This window comes from Talpa occidentalis, unplaced genomic scaffold (assembly GCF_014898055.3).
Source record: "Talpa occidentalis isolate TD23 unplaced genomic scaffold, MPIMG_talOcc4v2.1 talOcc4.12, whole genome shotgun sequence".
Taxonomy (NCBI): domain Eukaryota; kingdom Metazoa; phylum Chordata; class Mammalia; order Eulipotyphla; family Talpidae; genus Talpa; species Talpa occidentalis.
In genome coordinates this window covers 1,102,548-1,124,178 of record NW_023601212.1, presented here as the reverse complement: position 1 = coordinate 1,124,178, position 21,631 = coordinate 1,102,548, and the positions used below count along the sequence as shown (strand labels likewise).

The window sequence follows — 21,631 nt, the reverse complement described above, 5'->3', positions numbered from 1 at the left end:
GAACTAGGTACAGGCCAAAGGTGTGGGGGTGAGAGGACTCCCCAGAGACAGAGTGGGGAGCGGAACAGGCAGACTGACGAAATCCACTGCTGAGGGGAGCAGCGGGCGTGACAGGAGAGGTCTGCCGCGCCATGTGGGTAGCTCCCTGGCCGGAGATCGAACTCATGCCGCAGAGGCTGCTGACAGCTTCATGGTGCTGAGACTAATCCCCGTGCCAGCAGGAAGGCCCTGAAAGATTGTGTTAAAGGGTGGAGACAGGTCGGCACAGGGATAGCACCTTATCGGGAGTGTCTTGCCTCGGTCACGAGTGGGAGACTGGCTGGACGGCGCCTTCTTTTTCAAGTTCCAAGCGTCCTAAAGGTTCTTTACTCAGACCCCACTGTCACTCTGGGCAGTGTCACTCCAGGCTGCGGGTAAGACAACTGCCCCTCGCCACCACGGAGTAGCTGCCCTGGCCCAGGAACTGTGCCTGGAGTAGCTGAACTTGAAACTCGATCCCTTCCTGCCAAGGCTAGTGTTTGCTTGTTTTGTTTTTCCTTTTGAGCACAATGGAGCCTCCCTGGCAGTAGAAAGGAAAATTATGCACCAAATAAGCAAAGGGGTAGACGTGAAAGCTACAGAAGAACGGCTGTTCATCCCGGAGAGTTTTATTTCTTCTTTGGTAGCTTAAGCATAGGAGAGCAAATTGCTTTCATGTCCATAAAATTACTGTTTTGTGGATTCGCATCATTTTCAAGTCAGATAGTGATGAATCCCAGAAAATTCTGTCCCTTTTAATCTAAGTTGAGCTTTTTTTTTTTACTTTTCAGGAGGTAAATAAACTATTCTCCCCAAACCCCTTACAATGTTGATGGGAAAATAGCGGGCACGCGCGCGGGACGGGCTTGCTGCTGCCGCGATTTATAAAAAGCCAGAATCCGGATGGTTTTCCGAGGCTCCGGGAGCAGCGCCGCCCTTGGGGCAAGTTCCAGCCGCCTCAGGTTCTCACTGTCCTGCTGTTTCTCTGCTGTCAAGCTTTACCGTCCGCACAGAAGCTTTATGAATTGAAACAAGCAGGGGGGAAAAGCCTACTCTGTGCCTGATGCCCACAGTAGGAGCTGAATAAATGTTTCCTGGGTGATGGAGTAGGTGGAACCCCACAGGCCCCCCTGGGCCCGCCATCTGCCTGGGCGCTCGAATTTGCATACGTCAGCATCTTCCTGGGTCTGGACTCACCCGGCCCGACAGGAAGGTGTAGGGTTGTTTTTGCTTCACTTTAGACGCAGATCTTAGCACAAAGAGAGCTAAGTCGAAAGCTTAAATGGCTTAATTGTGCAGCAAGTGAGAAGTTAAAGGGTCAGAGGAGTGTTAAGTAAATGAAGCTGTTTTGGAGAAAACCTGTAATGCCGCATTCCAGCCCCGGCACTGAGCCATCCCCGTGCTCCCCGGCTCAGGCCAGACTGGTGTCTGCTGACTCCAGAGCTCCCTTCCAGCTCCCAGCCTCTGCAGGGCTGCAGAGCAAGCCCCAGCTCTCCCGCGGGCGGGCCGGCTGCCCCTGGGGTGGCGCGGGAAGGCACCGGGGCACGTGCTGCTGTGGCTTTCGGCTCGTGACCTGCCCTGTCTCCTAAAAACTGTGGGCTCCGGTCATTGATGCTTTGTATTTAGAAGATGTCTGGAAATTCTGAGCCAGATTGGTGGGTCCTTTCGTGAAACCAGGGAAGCCTTTTTGGGGCAGGGAGCTCGTCTCTGGGCGTGCGCGCCAGCCGCTCCGTGACTCCGCTCATCCCGCAGGTGTCGCTGGAGCCTCCGCCTCCTGCCAGGTCTGTGTGCGGCTCCTGCAGACAGAACATGGGGCCACATTCTCGTGGGGGCACTGAAGGGAAACAAGCAAGAGGAAACTAGGTAGAATGAGTGCTGCGGGACAAACAAGGCCAAGAAAAGGGGCATTTTCAGCAGGAAGACTCCAGAAGCCTCTCTGAGGGCAGCAGGGGGACAGGGCGCCCCTGTGTTAACTGGAAGTCTCAGTGATGGTTGGACAAAGTGTTTACTCAGTCACCAAAGCGAGGATTCGAACCTGGAAGCAGCCCCGCACGCACGCTCTACTCTGCCAGAGCTGCTCCAGCAAACTGGGGTGTGATTTTAGTGACGTCGGTGGGTGGGGGGGGGGACAGGAAGCCGCGGACTGACACACGCAGTGACCCTCGGCGGGGCCCTGTCCTGCCATCCTGACCTAAAGACACGAGGGGCCATCAACAACGTCAGGGCAGGCGACCCGGGCCGGTCTCTTCCTCCCCGAGGACTGCGCCGCGGACATCACAGGCTCCTCATCCGCCTCCCGGTGGCAGTGGGGCGCGGGGCCGCTGGCTGCGGGCGGCAGCTTGGCACCGCTGTTCAGACTTCAGGCTGGCTCCCGGTCTGCCAGGCAGGGGGGCCGTCCCCAGAACTCCTCTCAGCCTGGATGCTGACGGCAAGTCGAGGTGGCCGGAGCGGCCGGAGTGTGTGGCAGGGAGGAGAAACGGAGTTGCTGAGTAGAAGAGCCGGGGCCTGGGAGGCCGTGGAGGCAGCTGGCGGGCCCGGGGCCGGGCGGGGGGGACGTCCGTCTTGGGGGATGAGCAGAGACTTGTCCGAGACCTCGAGCGCTGGAACGGCTCGGACTGTTGAGGTTTTACGTGGCTCCCTCTGGCTGTTGTGTCTAAAAAGAAAAGTGAAGGGACAAAGGGCAGAAAGGGGGCGCATCAGGAGGGCTCGCGAACCCCACTGAGAAGTGGTGCTGCTGGGGAGAGGTCCGTGCGCTCTGGTGCCGGCCGGTGTGGCCCGGAGTGAGGCGGAAGAGGAAGCCGCAGTGATGAGGCGTCCTCGGGGTGCAGGGAGCAGGCGGGGTGCCCTGCGTGAGGAGGGAAGACGGGGGAGTTCAGTCCTGGGACACGGCAAGTCCTGGGGCGGAGCAGAGACGCCAGCGGACCCGCGAGCCTGGGGTCGAGGCGACTGGGCTGGCGTGGACGCCTGACGGCCCTCAGCCACCGCGGCCGTGGCCGGTGTTCAGAGCCAGCAGGGCCACGAGGGAGGCCCGAGCTGGGGACCCCCAACACGCGGCGGTGAAGGCGGGCGGGAGGACCCCCAGGGGACACGGAGTGGAGGGAGGGACAGACTGGCAGGCAAAGGAAGGGGGCCTCCGGGCCTTGGCGTTGCTGAGGAGCCTCTGGCGGGCTCAGGGCCGTGGTCTGGACACATGTCCTCCTTCGGGCTCACTCGGCCTCGCTCTCGCCACACCCTGGCCGCCTGACCAGCGATGCCTTCCGGCTCCTGGCAGGACCAGGGCGCTGATGGCTGGCGAGGGGCATCTGGGATGTTCTGGCAGAGCCAGACAAGCGCCGCGCGAGCCCGGAGGCCGTGGCCGTCTCGGGCCACTTTGCACCTCATTTGAGAAGCAGCTCCCTGCCCCGCGCCGCCAGCACGCCCTCCCGTGCTCGCCCGCACACCCTCCCAGCTGCCTTTAGGACAGAGCGTGAGGCTTCAGGAGGGCAGAGCAGTGGGTTAAATAAAGCGGGGCAGAGGAGAAGGGCCTGCCCGCTGGGTCTGAGTGGGGCAGGACAGAGCCCGGCCCTGCAGGGCGCGTTCTGTGGGGGCGGCTCCAAGGAACAGGTGTGTTAACAGCAGCGAGTGCGGCTGCTCAGCCATGTTTGTGCACCGGCAGCTGATGCTGGGGTGACCTGGGCACGACCGGCAGGGCCAGGTGTGGGTGAGGGCTGTCTCCTCCCCAGCAGCATGGGGGCCTCCCAGACACTGCCCCCCGTGGAGCCGTGCCATGGGCTCCCCTTTGCAACCAAGCCTGCAGCAGCTGGTGGCGCCTGGGCTTGGGGGGGGCTTTCCCGACCTGTGAGCCCCGCGGGGGGAATGCCCCGCAGTCCAAGGGTGGAGGTGATGGCCGCTGGGTGCGTGCGGGGCCAGGCCGGAGACCCGTAGGTCACGGCCCCAGCTGGCGGCCACCACCTGCTTCAGAGGGATCCTGTGATCATCGCCCGCCTGCGCACCAGGCCCGAGGGCGGTGTGTCCGCCCCTGACGTCCCAGGCCTTCCGGAGGACGCCGGCCCGGGCGGGCATCCTCACCGCCCCACGCAGGGCCCCACACAGCCGGGTCTCTTGACGCCAAGTCTAGTCTCTTTCTAGGACCCCACCCTCACTGCTCCTGGGGTCCCGGGGCCCTCAGCCTCCAGTTGCAGAGCCCAGACAACGACTCGGGGGTCCCCCTGCACCTGGGTCCCTTGCTGTCCCCCCTTTCAGGGCTGTCTTGGCCCTGCCTTGGGGTGCACGGCAGGGCAGATGGGGCGCCGGCCTCCAGGCCTCACCCTTCTCGATGGACTTCCTTTTAAGGACCTGTGTGTGTGATTCATTAATGGCTTGATTTTCTGCAAGATACACAAACATTTTTTGATTGAGAAACATTTTAGAAATGCCGAACATATTCTTGTGATGAAATAGCAGTGACTGAAATTGCTGCTAACTTGTTGGAATTACAATGGCTCTAACCTTTGTTTCATGGTGTGTTTAGCTCAGTCTGCTCTGTCCCGCCTTCTCCAAGACCCCGCTGGCTTTGAAACCTTAGCAGACGCTGTTGGTCCCTGTCACGGATCAGTTGCTTCCCGCGGCCTTAGGAAGCCCTTCTAGAACGTCGCTGAACTGGGGTGTTTGGAGAACACTGTTACTCACCTGTAGGAAAAGAAAAGCCGAACAGATCGCCGCTGGTTAAGCAAGTGGTTAGTGACTCACGAAGCCCCAGGCCCGGGTGCGTGAAGAAGTAAACACCTTGTTTATTTATATAATTTATGTTGACATTCTGAGTCGGGCGCGCCCAGCCCAATCAGACACGCACATCAGGGTGGAAATTCCTAGAATGTTTTTGCACGGGAGAAGCAGTCGGTATCCTGAACCCCCGTCCTAAAGCTCTTCTCCAGGCAACTTTGTCGTGAACCATTAGAAGGTGAAAGACGCTTCTGATGGACTTTGGTCCTGCCGCTCGTGCTGAGATGGTTCAGGAAAAGAGGCACTGGCGCCGCCCCCAGAGGCGCCGGGGTCTTCTGCAAGGGGCTGCTTGGAGGCCGACGTGCTGAGCAGGTGGGCAGGCGGCCCTCAAGTGCAGGCCACGGTCCTCCCCAGCCCGCCTGAGCTGGCCGGAGACCCGGGTGTTGTGTAAAGTGGGTTTGCAAACAGCTGTCTTGGTCACGGGTTCACGCATGAAAATTCCAGATCAACAACTGACGCTGAAGACACCTCTGAGGGTAAGAGCTTCCAGATGGGGCGAGTCTTTCTCTCCACCCTCTGCAGCCTTCACTTTATTTACTTTGTTAAAGATCTATTTATTGATGCATCCAAGAGCTGGGGTACAGGCCAGAGGCGCGGGAGGGTGAGAGGATCCACCAGAGACAGCAGGGAACAGAACAGGCAGGCTGACGAAGTACACTGCTGAGGGGAGCAGCGGGCGAGACAGGCGAGGTCTGCTCACCATGTGGGTCTCTCCCTGGCCGGCCGGGCATGGAACTCGTGCCGCACAGGCTGCGGATTGCTTCCTAGTACGGTGCTTAACCCCGTGCGCCCCCAGGGAGGCCCTGCAGCCTTCACTTTAGAAGGGCTCCGCGCTGGAAACGTGGGAGCACGTGCCCGAGAGTCCTCCGCCCACTTCCCTTCTGACGAGGGCCGGCTCCGCTGCAAAGGAAAACACCGTCCAGAAAGTAAATGTCCATCGGCTCCCTGTAGCCTGTCAACTCGGGCTTCTCGGAAGGAGATGAGGAAGCAGCCTCCGAGGAACCCGGGGTGAGTGGGTGGGACATCGTGAGGGGCCGGCCTCCTCTAGCAAATTGAAAAGTCATGCGGGAGCCGCTGAGCCAACCAGCGCAGAGTCGGGGCGTCCAGAGTCGAGACAGCTCCGCCGGGACGTGGACATGGCGAGTCGTCGGGAAAAGCTCCTGACCAGAGTCCCGAGTAGCTCGAGAAAGAAGCCCTGGACCGGAGGGAAGCACCCCTTGGCCTCTGCGCCCGCCCTTCCCCTGCCGGCGCCCCGGCCGCTCCCGCCGTGAGGGCCTGCGCAGGAGCAAGTGTCGCGGCGACATCAGGAGAGGGGAGCCCACGTCTGAGCGTGTGCGTGCCGGCCGCTCCCGGCCCCGGCGGCCCAGCAGCCTGCGGGGTCATCGTCTCTTTCAGGCCCGAGGCCGCCAGGCCTCTGCTCAGGTGACCGGGACCTGCTGAGCGTGGCTGGGGCCCGGCCTGGACGGTGGTGCTGGGCTCCCCATCCTGCCCGTGGGGGGCAGCGAGGGAACGCGTGGCGGGGCCTGTGAGCGGCCCCTCGGGGCCCCCGGGCCCCCGCGGGGGACACAGACTGTGGGTCTTGAGCACGTAGGAGCTGCGTCTTGCATCCTCTTTCATTTCCAGGCCTTTTTAAGACACTAGCGAACACACCGTGGGGTCGAGGTCCCGTGTCTGCTTCCTGCTGCTGGGAGTCTGTGGTCACGGGGCCGGCCACGCCCGACCCCGCTCTCGGCCCCACAGCCGCCCGGCATGAGTTAGCAGTGGCCCGTGTGGGGTCAGCGCACAGGGGCGGCTCAGGTGGGCCCTGCTCAAGGATTCCCCTTTGTGCTGGTGGACTTGAGCGCCGCCGTGGCCAGCACAGCCCCGGGCTTCCCTGAGGCCGGGTGGCCTGCAGCGCAAGGCGCAGAGAGGCTGCTGGGAAAATCAAGGGCATTAAGTTCTTCAAGAGGTTGTGGAATCCGAGCAGACAGATGCACCTGCACGCACGTTCCTCGGAGGCTGGACGACAGGAGAGAAGAGACTGGCGTTCCCTGTGCTGGCGCCTCCCTGCCGGCCCCGTCACAGCGGGGAGAGGACACGGCGGTCGCGAGCGGAGAAACGGCGCAGGACTGGTGGCCCGGGGTCTCAGCCTGAGCCTCTCAGTCCTTGGGAGACGCGCTTGCCGAGGAGGAAGCTGCCGTTCCAGCTCATGTTGTCTCCACAGCTCCAGGTCTCTTCCAGATTTTCTCCAGCAGGAAGGCCGGGCCGGGCTGAGTGCTCTCAGCCGCGCTCACGGGCAGCCCCTGCAGGGGAGACGCGTCAGGCGTGGGTCAGGGTCCAGCTCGTGCCTTCCCTCGGCGTCCACCCGCCATCGGGGTGTTCGCGGTTTGCCCGCGTCGTGCTCCCTGCTGAAAACCCAGAACCGAAGCAGTCGCTGCTCCTCCCCGAAGCTCAGGCTGAGAGAGAAAGGAGGACGGGAGGCCCCGGCGGGGCGGCCCGGGCTGTACAGCAGAGCCGTGGCTTTGGAAAGGTGCCGCCGCCGTGGTGTCTCGCTCAGTGGCATAGACGCCGCTCCCACCGCCGCCCTGGGAAGCCGGACACGTTGTCCCAGAACAAGCCTCCCAAGGTGGTGGGTGCAGCACTTGCCGCCAGAGGCCTCCCGTGTCCTGCCGCCTGCTGAGAAGGGCGTGCGCCCCCCGGTCCTCCGTCCCGCACTCACTGTCCACTCCCGGGGCTGCCACAGCCCTGGGCCTGGGCGTTCCTGCCTCCCCCGGGGTGTCGCCCTGCGTGCACACCCAGCTCCGGAGGCCAGTCCCCGCCCGCCCCGCGTCTGCCCGGGCGAGGGGTGGCCGCCCACCCATAGCTGCCATGCCGAGTGGGCTTGCGTGAGGCGTGCCCGTGGGCCCCTCCTCCTGGCGGGTCTTGCTGACACCCACCTACCCCGCGGGTGCCCTGGGGCCCGGCAGAGCAGCACTGAACACCTGCTGGTGCTCGTGCAAGTGCTCAGGACGCTGCAGCCCCGGCGGCCACACCTCAGAAAGGGGCTGGTTGGGAGCAGGGAAGGCGCAGGCCAGGCCTGGTGAGCAGCTGACGTTCAGGCTGAGGCCGGAAGGGTCAGAGGAATTCAGGCCCAGGAAGAGCAAACATAGGCTTGGGGGCTGGGAGAAGCCGGGGGCACTGCAGGGCTTCCGGGCCTCTGCGGGGGGTGGGCACACAGGCACACAGGCGCGTGACCCGGAGGACGGGGCTCCGCGGCCCATTCCTGGGAGCTTCCTGTCGCCAGCCTGCGGTGCTTTGCTCCCACGTACCGCAAGCTGCCTCGTGGCGTTCCCAGAAAGGGCCTGCGTGCCCCAAGCACGTTCCCAGAGAGGCGTCAGGGCCCTCGCAGGCCAGGCTGTGTCTGGGCCGCTGGCCGGTCATGTCCGAGCCTCCGTGAGTCTGCCCAGCCCTGGCGTGCTGGCCCCTGCGGCGGCAGAGTGGGCCGGGCGGTGCGCTGCCGCGTCTCCAGCGGCGAAGTTAAGGTTCCCGAGCCCCTCGGGGCGTGGTGTCTGGGGCTCGGAACACCCCGCGGGGCGTGAGACCGGCAGGAAGAGTGAGCATGCAGAGGCCCACCCCATCCCGGAGGCCGCCGAGGAGAGGGGATGAGGGGTACCCCGGCTCTCTAGCTCTAGGGTGGGGGCGAGGCACCCACGCGCCAGCCGGGCTTCTGGAAAATGGGGAGAAGGGTCTCGGCCTCAGGTTTGACACGGGCTTTGTGGGAGCCCCGGCGCCCGTGGGCAGGGATGGTCCTGAGCAGACAGCAGGGTGGGAGGCCGCAGGGAGGCAGCTGGGTGGCCGGCGCCCTCCGGCGCGATGCTGTGCTTACCGGCTGCTGCTCTGGACACTCCGCCTGCTCTCGCCGGCCGAGCTGCCTGATGGTGTGACATGAGCATCAAATGCAGGTGCTTGATTGCCTTTGACTCTTTTTCCTTAAGAACTTCTTAACTTGGGGTGCTTTAATGCCAGACTATCCACAGGCTCGCCAGGATGGTCAACCCCTCTGGCCGGCCGTGCGCCCCCGGGGAGGGACGAGCCGCAGGCTGGGCTCCGCTCCTGGGGGACGCCCCGCGGCCGGCCCCGGAGGGCTGCAGCATTCCTTTCTCACTCCCACTCGCCCGCTCCTCCACTTCCTTCCTGGGGCTTTTTTTAGAAGCGAGTGTGTTTTTCTCACGTCCGGCAACAAAGGATGTTTTGTGGCGCTCCTGAGGTTTGTGTGTGTGACCGACTTTACACCCTTTCTAGAAAGTGCTGTTCCTGTTTGCACTGACTTACAGAAGCGCGTCGTGAGAGAAAGTCTCAGGGAGCTGGTTTTATTTCTGTTTGTTCCTTTGCTGCTCTTGAGCTTCCAGTACGTTTTCCTGCGGGCTTTAAATCATCTGAATAGGCCTCTCAGAATTCCTCCACCAATCCCCACAGCAACGTGGAGACCCCACTCTCCGTGCACTGGTGCTGGTGCTCACTCCTGGGCGCCTCCTCCTCCCCGGGGGCCGCACACGGAGGACCTGGGCCCTGGGCCCGAGCCTGGGGACGCCTCCGTGCTTTGACGTCTGCTGCTCCGAGCGCGCAGACCACGCGCAGACCCCGAGGGCTGAGAGCACGGGGAGCTTCCCGCTCCGTCGCCCACAGTGTAAATCATTTCAGTCCCTCGCGGGCCTTTACCTTTCTGGAAGAAATTGGGGGTGCACACCAGGTTTGCTCTTTCAACGAAGAGAAAAGTAATTAAACAAGGCTGGAGAATTTAGGAGTTCAGAGGCCACGTTCTGTGGCCGCTGCCTACGAGCTCTCCCCCGCAGTGCTGAGGAGGGCAGAAGTGACCCCCGCCGCTGTCCCCATGCCGGCGATGTCCCTCCTGCCTTCGTGCACCCCGCCCGAGGGGGCACGTGGGGGACTCACCCCGTGGGCTTTGTTGCTTGTCTGCCGAGCTGAGGCCGGGGCGTGCGGGTTCCGAGGTCAGTGCAGCGCCTGAGTTCCTTGGCACTTGTCAGGTTGGATCTGTGGCTTCCCGGAGTTATTTTAGCTTCGATTTTCCCCGAGTAGGGTCAATCAGAGAAGATCTAGCAAATCAAAGTCTATTTTCTTTGGCATTTTCTCAGAAACAAAGGGAAGTTGTGGTTCCGATGAGGGTTTCTGCTCATCCTTCCGAATGAGCCTCTTCCCAAGTCCCCTTCCCACGTGGCGAGCCCCGCAGGCGGGCCGGGGCGTGAGCGCGCCCGGGCGTGAGGCGTGGTCCCGAGGCTCTAGAGAGACAGGACACCGGCGCTGTGCGCGTCCAGGCCGCCTCCCCGGGCAGCCAGGGGCAGGCCAGGGACGTCCTCGCCTGGAGAATGGAGACGGTGGGCGGCGAGGGACGGTGGGCCAAGAAACGCCCAAGCCGGGCTGCTGGGGCTTCCGTCCCGGCGGTGGCCTCCTCGCCCCGGGGAGCCCGGGCCAGTGCCATCTCCACGGCACCCCTGGGCGGGGTCGTGCGGGGCCGCCTCGGGGCTTGCTGCGCCTGCGCAAGGGGAGCGTGAAGGTGAAGACCGAGAGCAAGGCCTGCGGAGGGCGGCGTGCCGGGGCACCCTCTCATCCCTGTGGGGGCACCTGTGGTGTGGGGGCACCTGTGGCTTCTGCAGGAGGCCGGGAACTATCCCAGTATTTCCACAGAGAGCTCGGCGGGATGCGAAGCGTTTGTCAGTGCCTAGCACACTTTGGCTGACTGTGTGTGTGTGTGTGTGTGTGTGTGTGTGTGTGTGTGTGTGTGTGTGAAATAGAGAGAGCCACAGAGAGGGAAGTGCTGTTACCCACAAACACGAGTCACGCAATTTCGTGGGTCAGCGTCTCCAGAACGCAGCGGCTCCCCGCAGGCCACGCGCCGGGCGAGTCTCACGCCCCTGGCTGCTGTCAGGCACGTCCTCTGCCCGTGTTCGTCTGTCTTCCCACTGGAGCCTTCTGTCATTTCCAGCTGTGCCTGGACCTCCAGTCCCCCCAAACCAGGGGGTCGCCCGTGCCGGCTGCTCCCGCCACGCGGCCCAGGCACCCCTGACGTCTGTGCTTGGCTAGAAACCTCATTCAGAGGAACAGTCGTGCGGCCACACTCCAGCTCGCTGGCAATTTGCATCCCGAAAGCCGAGCTGTGCAGCGAGTCGGATCACGATGCGTTTCCCACAGCACCGTCCGCGCAAGCCCGCCTGCTGCCCGGGTCTTGGAGGAAGGAGGCACCACAGGCCGTCAGCCCGCGACTGCTCACCAGGGCCTCCGTGACAGTCCGGGGGGCGGGGGCAGCTCCTCGTCCCCTCCCCCCTTCTGTCTGCTGTGGGGACAGGGAGGAGTTTGGGGAGACAGTTTTATTTGGTCAGCTCCGGCCTCTGCTTCCCGGGTGAATCAGGGGCAGAAGAGAAAAGGGGGTGTGGGAGGGGAGTAACGATCCCCTGTGTGTGGGGGTGACGTGTGCACGTGAGCTCATTGACAGGGATCTAAGCTGCTCCCCTTGGGCACTTGCTTCACGGTCCCCAACCTCCCTGCACCCCACTGACCTCGCCGCAGTCGGCCAGGACCACGGTTGGGGGGAGGGGAGCCCAGTTATCTCTGTCAGGTCTTGCAGCCACACTCGGCGTAAGCCAGGCTCTCGGGGGCAGCCCTGGCCCGGTCTGCAGAGAGGTGCTCTTGGGGGGCTCATGACGTCACTGTCGCCAAGCGAGACCCACTCAGGTCAGAGCTGGGTCAGATGTGGTGGTTCCCAGGCCTCCCTCGCCCTGAGTCTGCGTGCAGGCAGCCCGAGCACTTTGCCACTGGGGGTGCCCACCCGCGACCCTGTACCAGAGCAGCAAGAGGCGGCCACCCCCTCGCCCTGCGAGCTGCTGCTGCGACATCAGCTCCGCCACTCACGCGGCAAACACTCCCTGGGCGCTGGCCCCGAGCCAGGCGGCCTTCGAGGTGGAAAATGAGTCTGCCAAGCTGCCCACCCAGGTGGTAGCCCCTCTGCCAGGCAGCAGCGTGCGGGCATGGGGACAGTGCAGGCAGGGATAGCTCTGTTGCCACCCAGGGGGCCGATTTCACACACGACGGCCCGGAGGTGTCGGGAGGAGGGCCCAGCACAGAAAGCAGGGCACCCAAAGACCCCGGCCCGGGGCATCTCTGGCTCCACTGCCCCTGCCCGGTCCCCTGGGGGCGAGGCAGCGGGGCGGCAGGTTGCGTTCAGGAAGCTGTGACCAGCATTGGAAGGGGTTGTACTTCTAGGTACTGTAGGCCATGCTGGGGGCCCGTCCCCAGGCCGAGCAGGGGTGGGATTCGGGGAAGGGCTGAGCCAGGGAGGGCTCCAGGTGTGTGGCCTGGGCAGGCGGAGCTGACGTTGGTTGAGCTGGGGGTTTATTGGAACCGCGGGTTGAGCCACGCAGGAAGCGGGGGGAGGCGGGACTAGGGTATCCACTGGGGAGAGGTAAGTTTGCCGTGCCTGTTGCTCATCAGAGGGTGTCAGGTGGGCGGGCGGCCCCCTTCGCTGGGATCTGTGGGCGAGGGCGGGCCTGGAGGACGCGTCTGGGTGTCGAAGGCCACGAGCAGAAACAACGGCGGTGGAGATGAGGGAGCCGTTGGGCTGACCGCCCAGGGTCGCCGGTTCTCAGCGGTCAGAGAAGGGGGGCCGGGCGCGGAGACAGGAGGGGGCGCGGGAGGAGAGGGTGCCCGTGCCGGGGAGGACGGTCTGGGCGAGGAGCTGCTCGCAGGCCGAGCACAGGTGGTTGATCACGTTCGGAGAAGGCCGGGGCCAGAGCGTGCAATTTCGAGGGAGAGCAGCCGTCCCGCCGCCGCCGCCTGCGCCCGGGCCGGGGCTCCGCTGGGGTGGACAGACGCGGTCATCCCGGACGGACTCCCTGGAGACAGACCCCGTCTGCCGACCCAGTGAGAAGCTAAGATCGCCCCCGGGAGACGCAGCCTCTTCTGTCTCGGAGCCAGACTGGGAGTGTGCGGGTTGGGGCGGGAGTGTCGGGGTGCGAGAGTGAGATCACTGCGCCCCTGTCCCGGCCACTGAGCACCTCTCTTGGGGTCCTTCCTCTCACGGACCCCCCCAGCTCTTCTCTGGCCCCCGCTCTCCTTCCTTGGGCGCCATCACACTGCTTCCTGGGGGCGCTGCTGCTGTCTGGACCCGGCTGCACACCAGGGCTCGGCCGCTCCGGGGCCAGGACGCCGGGAGCGAGGGGTTCCCATCCCTGCCTCAACTGAAGCTGCCGCAGCCCGGGAACCCCAGGTTCCAGCAGCACCCCGAGGGCGTCCCATTAGCAGGTCACACGCAAGGTTGTCTTTGCAGAATTCCTCTCTGTTTTGATCCTGCTGTAGGTGAAGATCAAAGCAACTGTCCTTGTTTCCCTTGGAATGAACCCCCAAGACAGGGAGGTCTGGGGGAGCTGCTGGTCTGAGGGAGGAGGTGCCCCGCTCCTGGCGACAGGCTGGTGCGAGTCCGGCATGGACGCGGCCTCCGACCCCACGCAGCTCCACGGGCCTGACGATGTGGGGAGCAGAATTCCTGAGGCGAGGCTGCAGGGAGCATGTCCTGAGCTTTCTCCTGGGTGCATGTGGGAACCCAGGACCATTCCTCACCAAGGAAGTCAGCTGCGTTGCGCTTCATCTAGTTTTTACGGCACAGTAAGGAAAACTCACTGGCTTTGTATTAAAGGCCCTGAGCGCGTGCTGTACCGTGGATGCCGCCAGAATGACCGCTTTCAGGGGAGTTTGTGATACCTTCAGGAGGGAACCATGTCTGACGCCCCAGATGGAACCAGTCCCTTGCACTTTAGTGCATCCCTGGCATTTTGTACCTGTTACCCCCAGGTCCCTGAAAGGAAATCATGCTTTTGTGTGTGATGTAGCATATACCATTCACCCTGGAAAGCCTTCTTAGCCTTCAAAATCCAGGATATGTTTAGTGAGTGGAAGGATGAGGTGCATTGTCAAAGGGGGGGCTCCCTTGAACGGATCACCTTCCCATGAGCCCACATGCTTGGCTCATTGTGGGCACATACCCAGCTTTAGCCCACGCCTCCCTGTTGGTTCCTCCAGAGTCTGTCACTTTCATGTTGGGACTGTGCTGTATTTTTTTAAAGGGTTTATTTATTTATGCACACAAAAGCTGGGGTACAGGCCAGAGATGCAGGGGGTGAGAGGATTCACCAGAGACAGAGTGGGGAGCAGAACAGGAGGATCTACTGAGATACGCTGCTCAGGGGAGCAGCGGGCGAGTCATGAGAGGTCTGCTGCGCCACGTGAGTTTTTCCCTGGCCGGCCGGGGATCGAACTCATGCTGCAGAGGCTGTGGATTGCTTCACAGTGCGGCGCTCAACCCCTTGTGCCACCAGGGAGGCCCTGTGTTGTGTGTTTTATGTACTTTTGTGTCCCTAGCGCCGTGCACAGTGGCTGGTCCAGGAGAAATCCTCACACTTGTTTTGAATGTGAGTGTGAAGAATTACGAGCAATAGTGTGATTCAGGGATTATAGAAATAGCTTGAGCTGAGCCACAGTGCAAGCTTGTGTGGAAGAACACCAGCCAGCTTGCTGCATTTCAGGTGAAACCTCCAGATGAGGACATATTGCTTTAGCTCAAAGCAGAAGTTTTTATAAAGGATACAGCCTTTTGCCCTAAATACTCAGGAATTAAACTAAAAAGGAATCTAAAAATATATTTTGACTAATTCCAATTTGAGGCTTATAGGTATGTTAGAAAGGTTTATTTACGGTTTAATAACCTAGTTTCATGTGGGTTCTTGTTTTGGAGCGCAAACCTTCACATGACATTAATATACCGTAAATTGGGATTTACAAAAACATTCTCACATCCTGTCTAGGGTGATACTTTAATTTGTCCAGTGAACTTTCCACTGAAAGAGAAAATGGTAAAACTGACGAACGGCCCTCCCCGTGCATATTTTGTTTTGGAAACTTCCTATTCCCAAATGTTCTCTGAATTTATTTTTGCAAATTCTTTGGAAAATTCACGGAAAACGTGGTTGTTTGAGAAGTACCTTGAATGTTATCTTTTGTATGTTGGTGGCGTATTGCATATCTTGTTGTTACCAGTTTCACTAGTTTTTTGATTTGTTTTTCTTGATACTACTCATTGTTTCTGCAGTTCAGGGTATACGTGTTATTTCAATCTGACATTTTAAGAGCTCACGTGTTTCTTATGTTTTAAATGGATTAAATAGATGCATACATTTTAAAAACATGTTTTTTGGACACCTTATCTCATGTGTTTGACTGTATCATCCACATTGGGCTTGGAGGGCGGATGGAGGGTGGATGGAGGCATGGATGGATGGTGCTGGATGGGTGTATGGAGACACAGTGTACATGTGCTTTGAGAGGCCAGGTGTTGGCTACACGTCACAGCTTTGCTACCTACTAACTCGCTGACTTCCAGCAAACCCGTGATCTAAAGCTCTGTTCTTCAAACTTGTGTGTTCATCCTTCCGTGTGGGGTTGTGGGGATTGAATGCATGTCAAGAGCTTGGCGTCACAGTTAATGTGCAGTGAGGTGCGGCTCTTGTTACTACTAGCAAGAAACAGGACAGTGTAAAGGTGAGTCATTACAACACGCAGGACTGACACATGAGCAGTGGGCTCCGTTCGGGAAGGCCCGAGTCCCTGACCGACCCAGCGCAAGCTCTTGCAACCCCACATCAGTGCAGAGCAATAGCCAGACGCTCCCCCGCCTACTTAGAGAACTGCCCGGTGGTTCAGGCGGGCGCCTTCCACCGCGCCCCGCACAGAAGCCGGGGGGTCTGACGCGCCACGTCTCGCTGACGGTCATCACTTTGTACACTTTGACGTGTGTGCACACCCGGGGGCGCCTCTGACAGCAGACATCTTTCCCTGTAGGGTGACACGGAGGGTCTCCAAGGCACTCGATATTTCAAAGGATCTGAAATAGGGCGGAGGTGGTCAGACGGCACAGCTCCACGTTTTACAAATTTTTAGCCCAGACTTGTCCAAGAAAGAAACAGCACGGTGTTGAGGCGCAGGAATAAACCTTCTGAAGTCTGCTCTTGACTCCATTTTCCAAAGAGAAGGCCTTCGGCACAGAGGTGGTGGCGGCCGGCAGGGCCAGAGGACGGGGGCGCTTCATCTGTCCTCACACCTTCCACCTCTGGGCCTGTCTTGTGCGTGGGGGGCTGCTCCTGGGCCCAGGCCCATGCAAAGGGCTGCGGACCCCCGGTGTTTTCCTGGCAGGCAGGGGCCGGTCAGCTCCGGGCACGGGGGCTGCCGAACTTGAGTAGCGCTTCCTTCCTCCACCAGGCTGCTGCTGGGGCCCGCGGCCTTTTCTGCAGGAAGCGCCTGCCGTTTCAGGAGGCTAGCCCTCCCGGCACCAGCCGCCCCCACGCCCGCGCCTGCTATTGGCCTGGGGGCCCGACCCTGCCGAGGCTCGCCTTTAAAAATGTCTTCTTTTGTCAGCCTGAGATTTTCCAGAATTTAAAAGCGGAAAGGAAGAGGGAGAACAAGGAAGCTATTAAAGAGAGATTAAATAAACTCTGCTGGGAGCAAGTGTGTGTGTGTGAGGGAGAGCCTGTAGCTCTGGCAAGGAAGTGTTGCTGATTGCTTATTGTGTTAACAAAAGAGGGTGTGCATGTGTGTGTGTTTCTCTGTGTTTTCCGTGTGTGTGTGCACACGCGTGTGTCCCTCTGAACTGGAGAAGCAGATGTTTACAGGAGAAGGGCAGGAAGCAGCTCCGACAATGGAAGGACTTTTGGTTGAATTCATCAGCTAAAGTTTCCTGCCAGCAGCGCATTCAACCCTAGGCTGCCGAAGAGAAAACCCACGTGAATGAATTTTAATCACCCGACTTTTTAACATACCACCAAGCACAGGCACGGGCAGGGCCGCAGGTAAACTGAAAAAAGTGACGCTGGAGCCAGCGGCCGATCCCCGTTACCGGGCGTGTGGGACGATGCTGCTGCCTGGGCCTCCCGGGCCCGCCTCGCGCCCGCCGGAGGCTGCTCCTTATGGTCGGGATAGGTCAGACCCCTCCGCGCAGATTTTCCCCTGTCAGCCGTTCTGTGGGCAGGTGCAGGAGGTCTGAGGGCCGAGCGATGCTCCGGGTCCGGCCCGGCCTGCGGGAGCCCGGGTTCCGACACACGGAACCGCCGTGCCCCGTGCGCTTTCTGTGTGTGCTTCGGCTGGGAAGTGTCCTCGCCGCCTTATGATGAAATCTGCCGCCTCTTTCTTCCTCTTAATGAATACTGTGTGTTTACAGCCTTAAGGAAATCTGGACACGAACATCCACCCGCACACTCCTTGAGCATTTCTCAGGCTGCTGATTTCACAACCCGGCCCTTGCACAACCCGGGTGAACAGGCGTGTTTTTTTAAATCTCCCTGGAGACTTTTAAGAACTTTTTCCCCTTTCTTCTTTCTTCAGTGTATTCAAGTAAACAGTTTCAGGAAGACTCAAAACATGAGACCGTCGTAGATTTCCATCAATCCAGCGTGACGCGTTGCTCTCTCACTCGAGTCTTGTCATTATAAACCGTGGGGGGTCAAAGGAGCTTTAAAGCTCAGGGGTTCGTGCTTGCGTGGAGACCGAGGGACAAAACGGAGAGGGAGAAACTCCCTCCAGTGCCGCAACCAGGGGCCCGCGGTGCTGGGCCTGGGCGGTGGGCAGTGGACGGTGGGCAGAACACAGCCCCGCAGCCGTCGTCGGAGCCAGGGCTGTTCTCCTGGGCTGAGCCCCGAGTGGAACAAAACCCCAGTTGTTTTCAGCAATGTTGCTGAGGTTACACTGGTTACAGCGCTGCCTGTGCTGGGGGGTTCAGGCCGCACCTCGTCAGATGGGGTCACCACACCACACCCGCCACGAGGCCGGAGGTCCTCCAGCAGCCCCTCGGGGCCCTCCCCTGGCTCCCCACTCCCCACCCCGTAACCTCAAGTCTGCGGCCGCAGTCCCATTTCTAGGGCTTGCTTGGGTTCGGTCTTAGCTGCTCCGTCGCCTTGTTTCTCGGGACGCCGCGCAGGAGCGGACTCCCCGGGGTCTGTCTCCCTCTTGATTTCACTCAACATCTGCCCTGCACGTCCGTGCCTGGCGTGCAAATGGCAAGCGTTCGTCTTGCTTTTTAAACAGCTGCGTGGAGCTGCACCCCGCGCACAGACCCCGCCTCCGCCCACCGCCTGTGCGGGCCCCGGGCTCTCCCCCCGGCCAGGCCCTCCCAGTCGCCGCCGTAGACACGGGGGAGCTACGTCCGCCTCTTCATATTCTTGGGTGGACGCCTGGGAGAGCCAAGTAGTCCGGTCGTGACCGAACCAAAACATGTCCACAAACAGACCTGATGAGTGGGTCCAAACCAGACGTGTTTACATAGTTCCTGAAATGGTTGAACCAAGCGAAACAGAACTAAAAAAATGGCACAAACCTAACCAGGCACTAACGTGGACCTGCTGGCTGGGTCTGGGCGCTGGTGCAGGCGCCGGCAGGTGCCGGCGGGCGCCTTCCTCCCTGCCCCTTCGGAGCCGCCCTCCTGGGCATGCCTGGGCAGTGGAGGGGCGGCGGGCGATCGGACAGGGAGCCACCCGACGCGGGGCTTGGCACCGCCGGCACTGCTGGCCGTTGGGAGCAGAGGATGCCTGTGGGTGGGGTGTCGAGTGCTCCGTGGGGAGCCCAGTTGTGGCCGGGCCTCTCCTCTGGCACCCGTGCCCCCGCACCCCCTGAGTCATGACCGTCAGAAATGTCTCCAGACACTGCCAGATATCACCCCCTGTGAGAAGCAGGCAGCAGCCTCCTGATGGGTTTCCGAAAAGCTTTTCCAGGGGGTATTGGGCAGAGAAATTGTCCCCTCACCCGCAGGAGAGGCCCCTCACGGGAGACAGGAGCCCGCCTCTGCGGCGCGTGTGGACACGCTCCTCCATTAAAGCAAGAAACACTCGTGTTGGAAAGATCTGGATGGTGTTACCGTGAGGCAGAGCTGGTGCAAAGACCCTACGTCGTCCAAGACATCTACAAACACGTCCTTTCATTCAAACTCTCCCGCCCGAGCGTGTGGTGTTGGTGGAAGATGGGCCTGAATCTTCTGCGCACACTCGTGTGTGTTGATCTTCCTATTCTGAGAAAAGCTGCAGCGAGAGTTTGACACGTGCGGGCTGTGGGTGATCCCGTCCCCAGGGTAGCCGCGTGACGGTCTGCGGCGAGTTATTATCTATTAGGGCGCTATTTCAGGAGACGCAGACATCTTAATTATAACTTCTTTTTTTTAGTTTGTATCTGGTGTGTGCCTCTGGAATGAAATTTATAGTCTTCGGTCCTTCAGCGAGGATTTTCATTTTTATAGAATCTAGACGCACCTTCCCCTTGGCAGCCTCGTGAGGTGGCGGGACCCACTTGCACATCAGAGCATTCTCTGGAACACTGGGTTTGGCCGAGATGATAATGTGGTAATTGCCTGAAAACTAGGCTGTGCCAAAGCATTGCGAAAATAACAATAAGTCCCCTAAATATATCCCACTGACACAGACAGTTCCTAACGCTGCGAACGACAAGCCAGATTTTTTTTTTTTTTTTTTTTTGCATGTGAGCAGAACCTGGAGAAAGAATAATCACAGTATAAAATTGAACAGCTAATTGAGTTTTCCAAATGGTCTGTTCTGAGGGTGATTTAGCATCCTAAGGCACAGACCTGTCCCCCGGGTTAGCCTTTGTCTGCAACGTCGATGATAAATTTAAGTCCTGCGCAGCCACGGAGAAGAAAGTTACTGGTGGTTGTTCCTCCCAGCCGGTAGCTGGTGGGCCTGCATCCAGCATGAGTGTTTCTGCTTTCATGGAGGAGCTGCCTCAACGGGGAACACCCTCTCCCCACCGGGTCACAGGCCTCCCTGCTCAGAGCAGAGGTGTTAAGAAGACACGGGGAGCACTAGGGACCCCAGGGAGTGGGGTGCTGGCATTTGAGGCCTTTCTGCATCATGAACACCCTCCTGCGTGTGACAAGACCCCCGTTTCGCTCTAACAGGGAGGCACGTCTGGTGTCTTGTGCCAACTGTGTCGCGCAAGCGGACACTCCTGTCGACAGCTATAAATGGCAGCCGCCCAGGGCTGGGCCTTGTTCTTCACTCCCGTCTACCTAATCCAGAGGCTTTAAAGACACTCAGGGCCTGCCGCTCACACTCACTAGCTCACAGACTCAGCCACGCAAACGTGCAGACGAGGCCCCGGTTTTCTGGGAAACCAAACTCTGAGAGCTCGGGGCTCTGCCGGGAGTCTGTCCTGGATCTGGCCGGGACATGGAAGCCCCGCATGACCGTTCCGGGTGTCCCGAGGAGTCTGGGCAGTTTGTCTTCCATGGGGGTCACAGCTGCTCGCCGCCCCCACCGGGGGCGCCAGAAGAGTCGCCCTCCCTAGGGCTGCAACCCAGACCCCCGCTGTCTCCTCCCAGCGCCTCGGTGCTCACCCTGGGGGCGAGCCCCTCACTCTCCCTCATGCCGCGCGAGGGTCTGGCGGTGGCTGCGCGGGTCCGAGTGGGAGCCCTAGTGGGTGCTGAGCCTGTGGTGGTGTCACAGCGCTGGCTGACCCACGTATTTCGTTGTGATTGTGTCCACCTGGCTTAGCTCTGGCTGGTGTGTGTCTGCCTCTGGGGTCAGCCCCGGGGCCTCCTGGCAAACATCTCTTCTGTGTCCTCCTGAGCAACCCATCTCTTCTGTGTTGCTCAAGGCCTTGGGCCACGACCCTCGGCAGCCCCTGGTTAAATCCCTTGCTGGTGAACACTCTGCCCCCCGCTGTGGCCCTCCCTCCAGGACTGGACTGTGCTCGGCCCCGTTGGTGACCAGGTGCGCTGGCTGACTGCCTGGACCTGCACCGAGGACATTCGCAGCACATGGCTTAGCTCTTGCAGCAACGTCTGGCTCATTAAAACGTTGGCAGATACGTGTTGTCAATTCCCACTTGTGTGTGGGATCTAAACACTGAACCTTCCTGGGAAGCGCCCCGCCTGGCTGGTGCGCTGCGCGAGCTTCCATTCTAATCCCTTTGCCTCCTGCTTGTTCAGAGGCAAAAATTCGCGTCCAGTGCAGAGTTTCTGCTAACAGGTGGCGGCAGAGAGTGCCGTTCTCCAGGACTCTGGAGATGACCTAGCGGAAATGACAGCTGGTGCCAACTCGTGTCTTTTCTTGCCAAGAAAGGGCTTCCGGGTGCCCGCCTGTGCGGTGCTGTGAGAAGGCGCCCCAGCTCCTGCGCCTTCTGTGGGGCCGCGTCTCTGCGGCTCGGGAGGCCTCCAGGGCCCGCCCTTCCGCGCCTGTCAGTGGTGAAATGTGGCGAGCGCGCGAGAGCTGTTCTTCCGGGGCCCCGCTACGGGACCAACAGTCTTCTCCAGGCCAGGGGCTCCAGAAACCCGCAGCACCTGTATCTTCCTGGCCGAAAAGCAACGGGGCAAAGGTTGATGTTTCCGAGAACTGGCTTCCTGGGCTCACAGGCGGAGTCGGCAGCCTCGCCGACGGTGCAGTCTCTGCCCTCTACTTAAAGGGCTGTGGGTGATTTCGTTTTAAGGCAACCTGGCGCGCAGCTCAAGTCCGCTGTCCTGTGAAGGCAGCCACTGAGAAGACCGCCGGGTGGCCAGAAGGGAAGCGACTACACCGGCCACCGCCCTCTTGACTTCTGTGGCCTGTGGATGTGTCTGAGGGCGGCCGCAGGCATCGCCCCTGGCCCCAGGCTGCAGAAGCAAAGACTCGCCTTGATCCTCAATTCCCAGGGGTCTGTTGGTGTGGGGGTTCCTGCTGTTCCCCCCAGGGGCTCTGAGTTGTGGGGTGGGGCTGGGGGAGAGGGGCCACCCACCCACTTACCCGAAACAGGGCAGGAAAGAGCAGCCAGCCCCGGCACAGGCAGCGAGGGCGGCCGGACG

The 21,631-nt window shown here is 60.7% G+C and overlaps 1 protein-coding gene and 1 long non-coding RNA gene across 2 annotated transcripts in view; one reads left to right on the top strand and one right to left on the bottom strand.

The window, feature by feature from the left end:
- MAML2 (mastermind like transcriptional coactivator 2) overlaps positions 1-21,631 on the top strand; it is a 124,871-nt gene that overhangs the window by 22,886 nt on the left and 80,354 nt on the right. The gene's annotated exons all lie outside the window — the stretch shown is intronic.
- On the bottom strand, positions 4,188-8,822 carry LOC119240404 (uncharacterized). The gene is made up of 3 exons (XR_005124129.1): positions 8,624-8,822; positions 4,507-4,686; positions 4,188-4,385 (listed from the first exon to the last, which is right to left on the bottom strand). It is a non-coding gene; the product is annotated as an uncharacterized LOC119240404 (long non-coding RNA).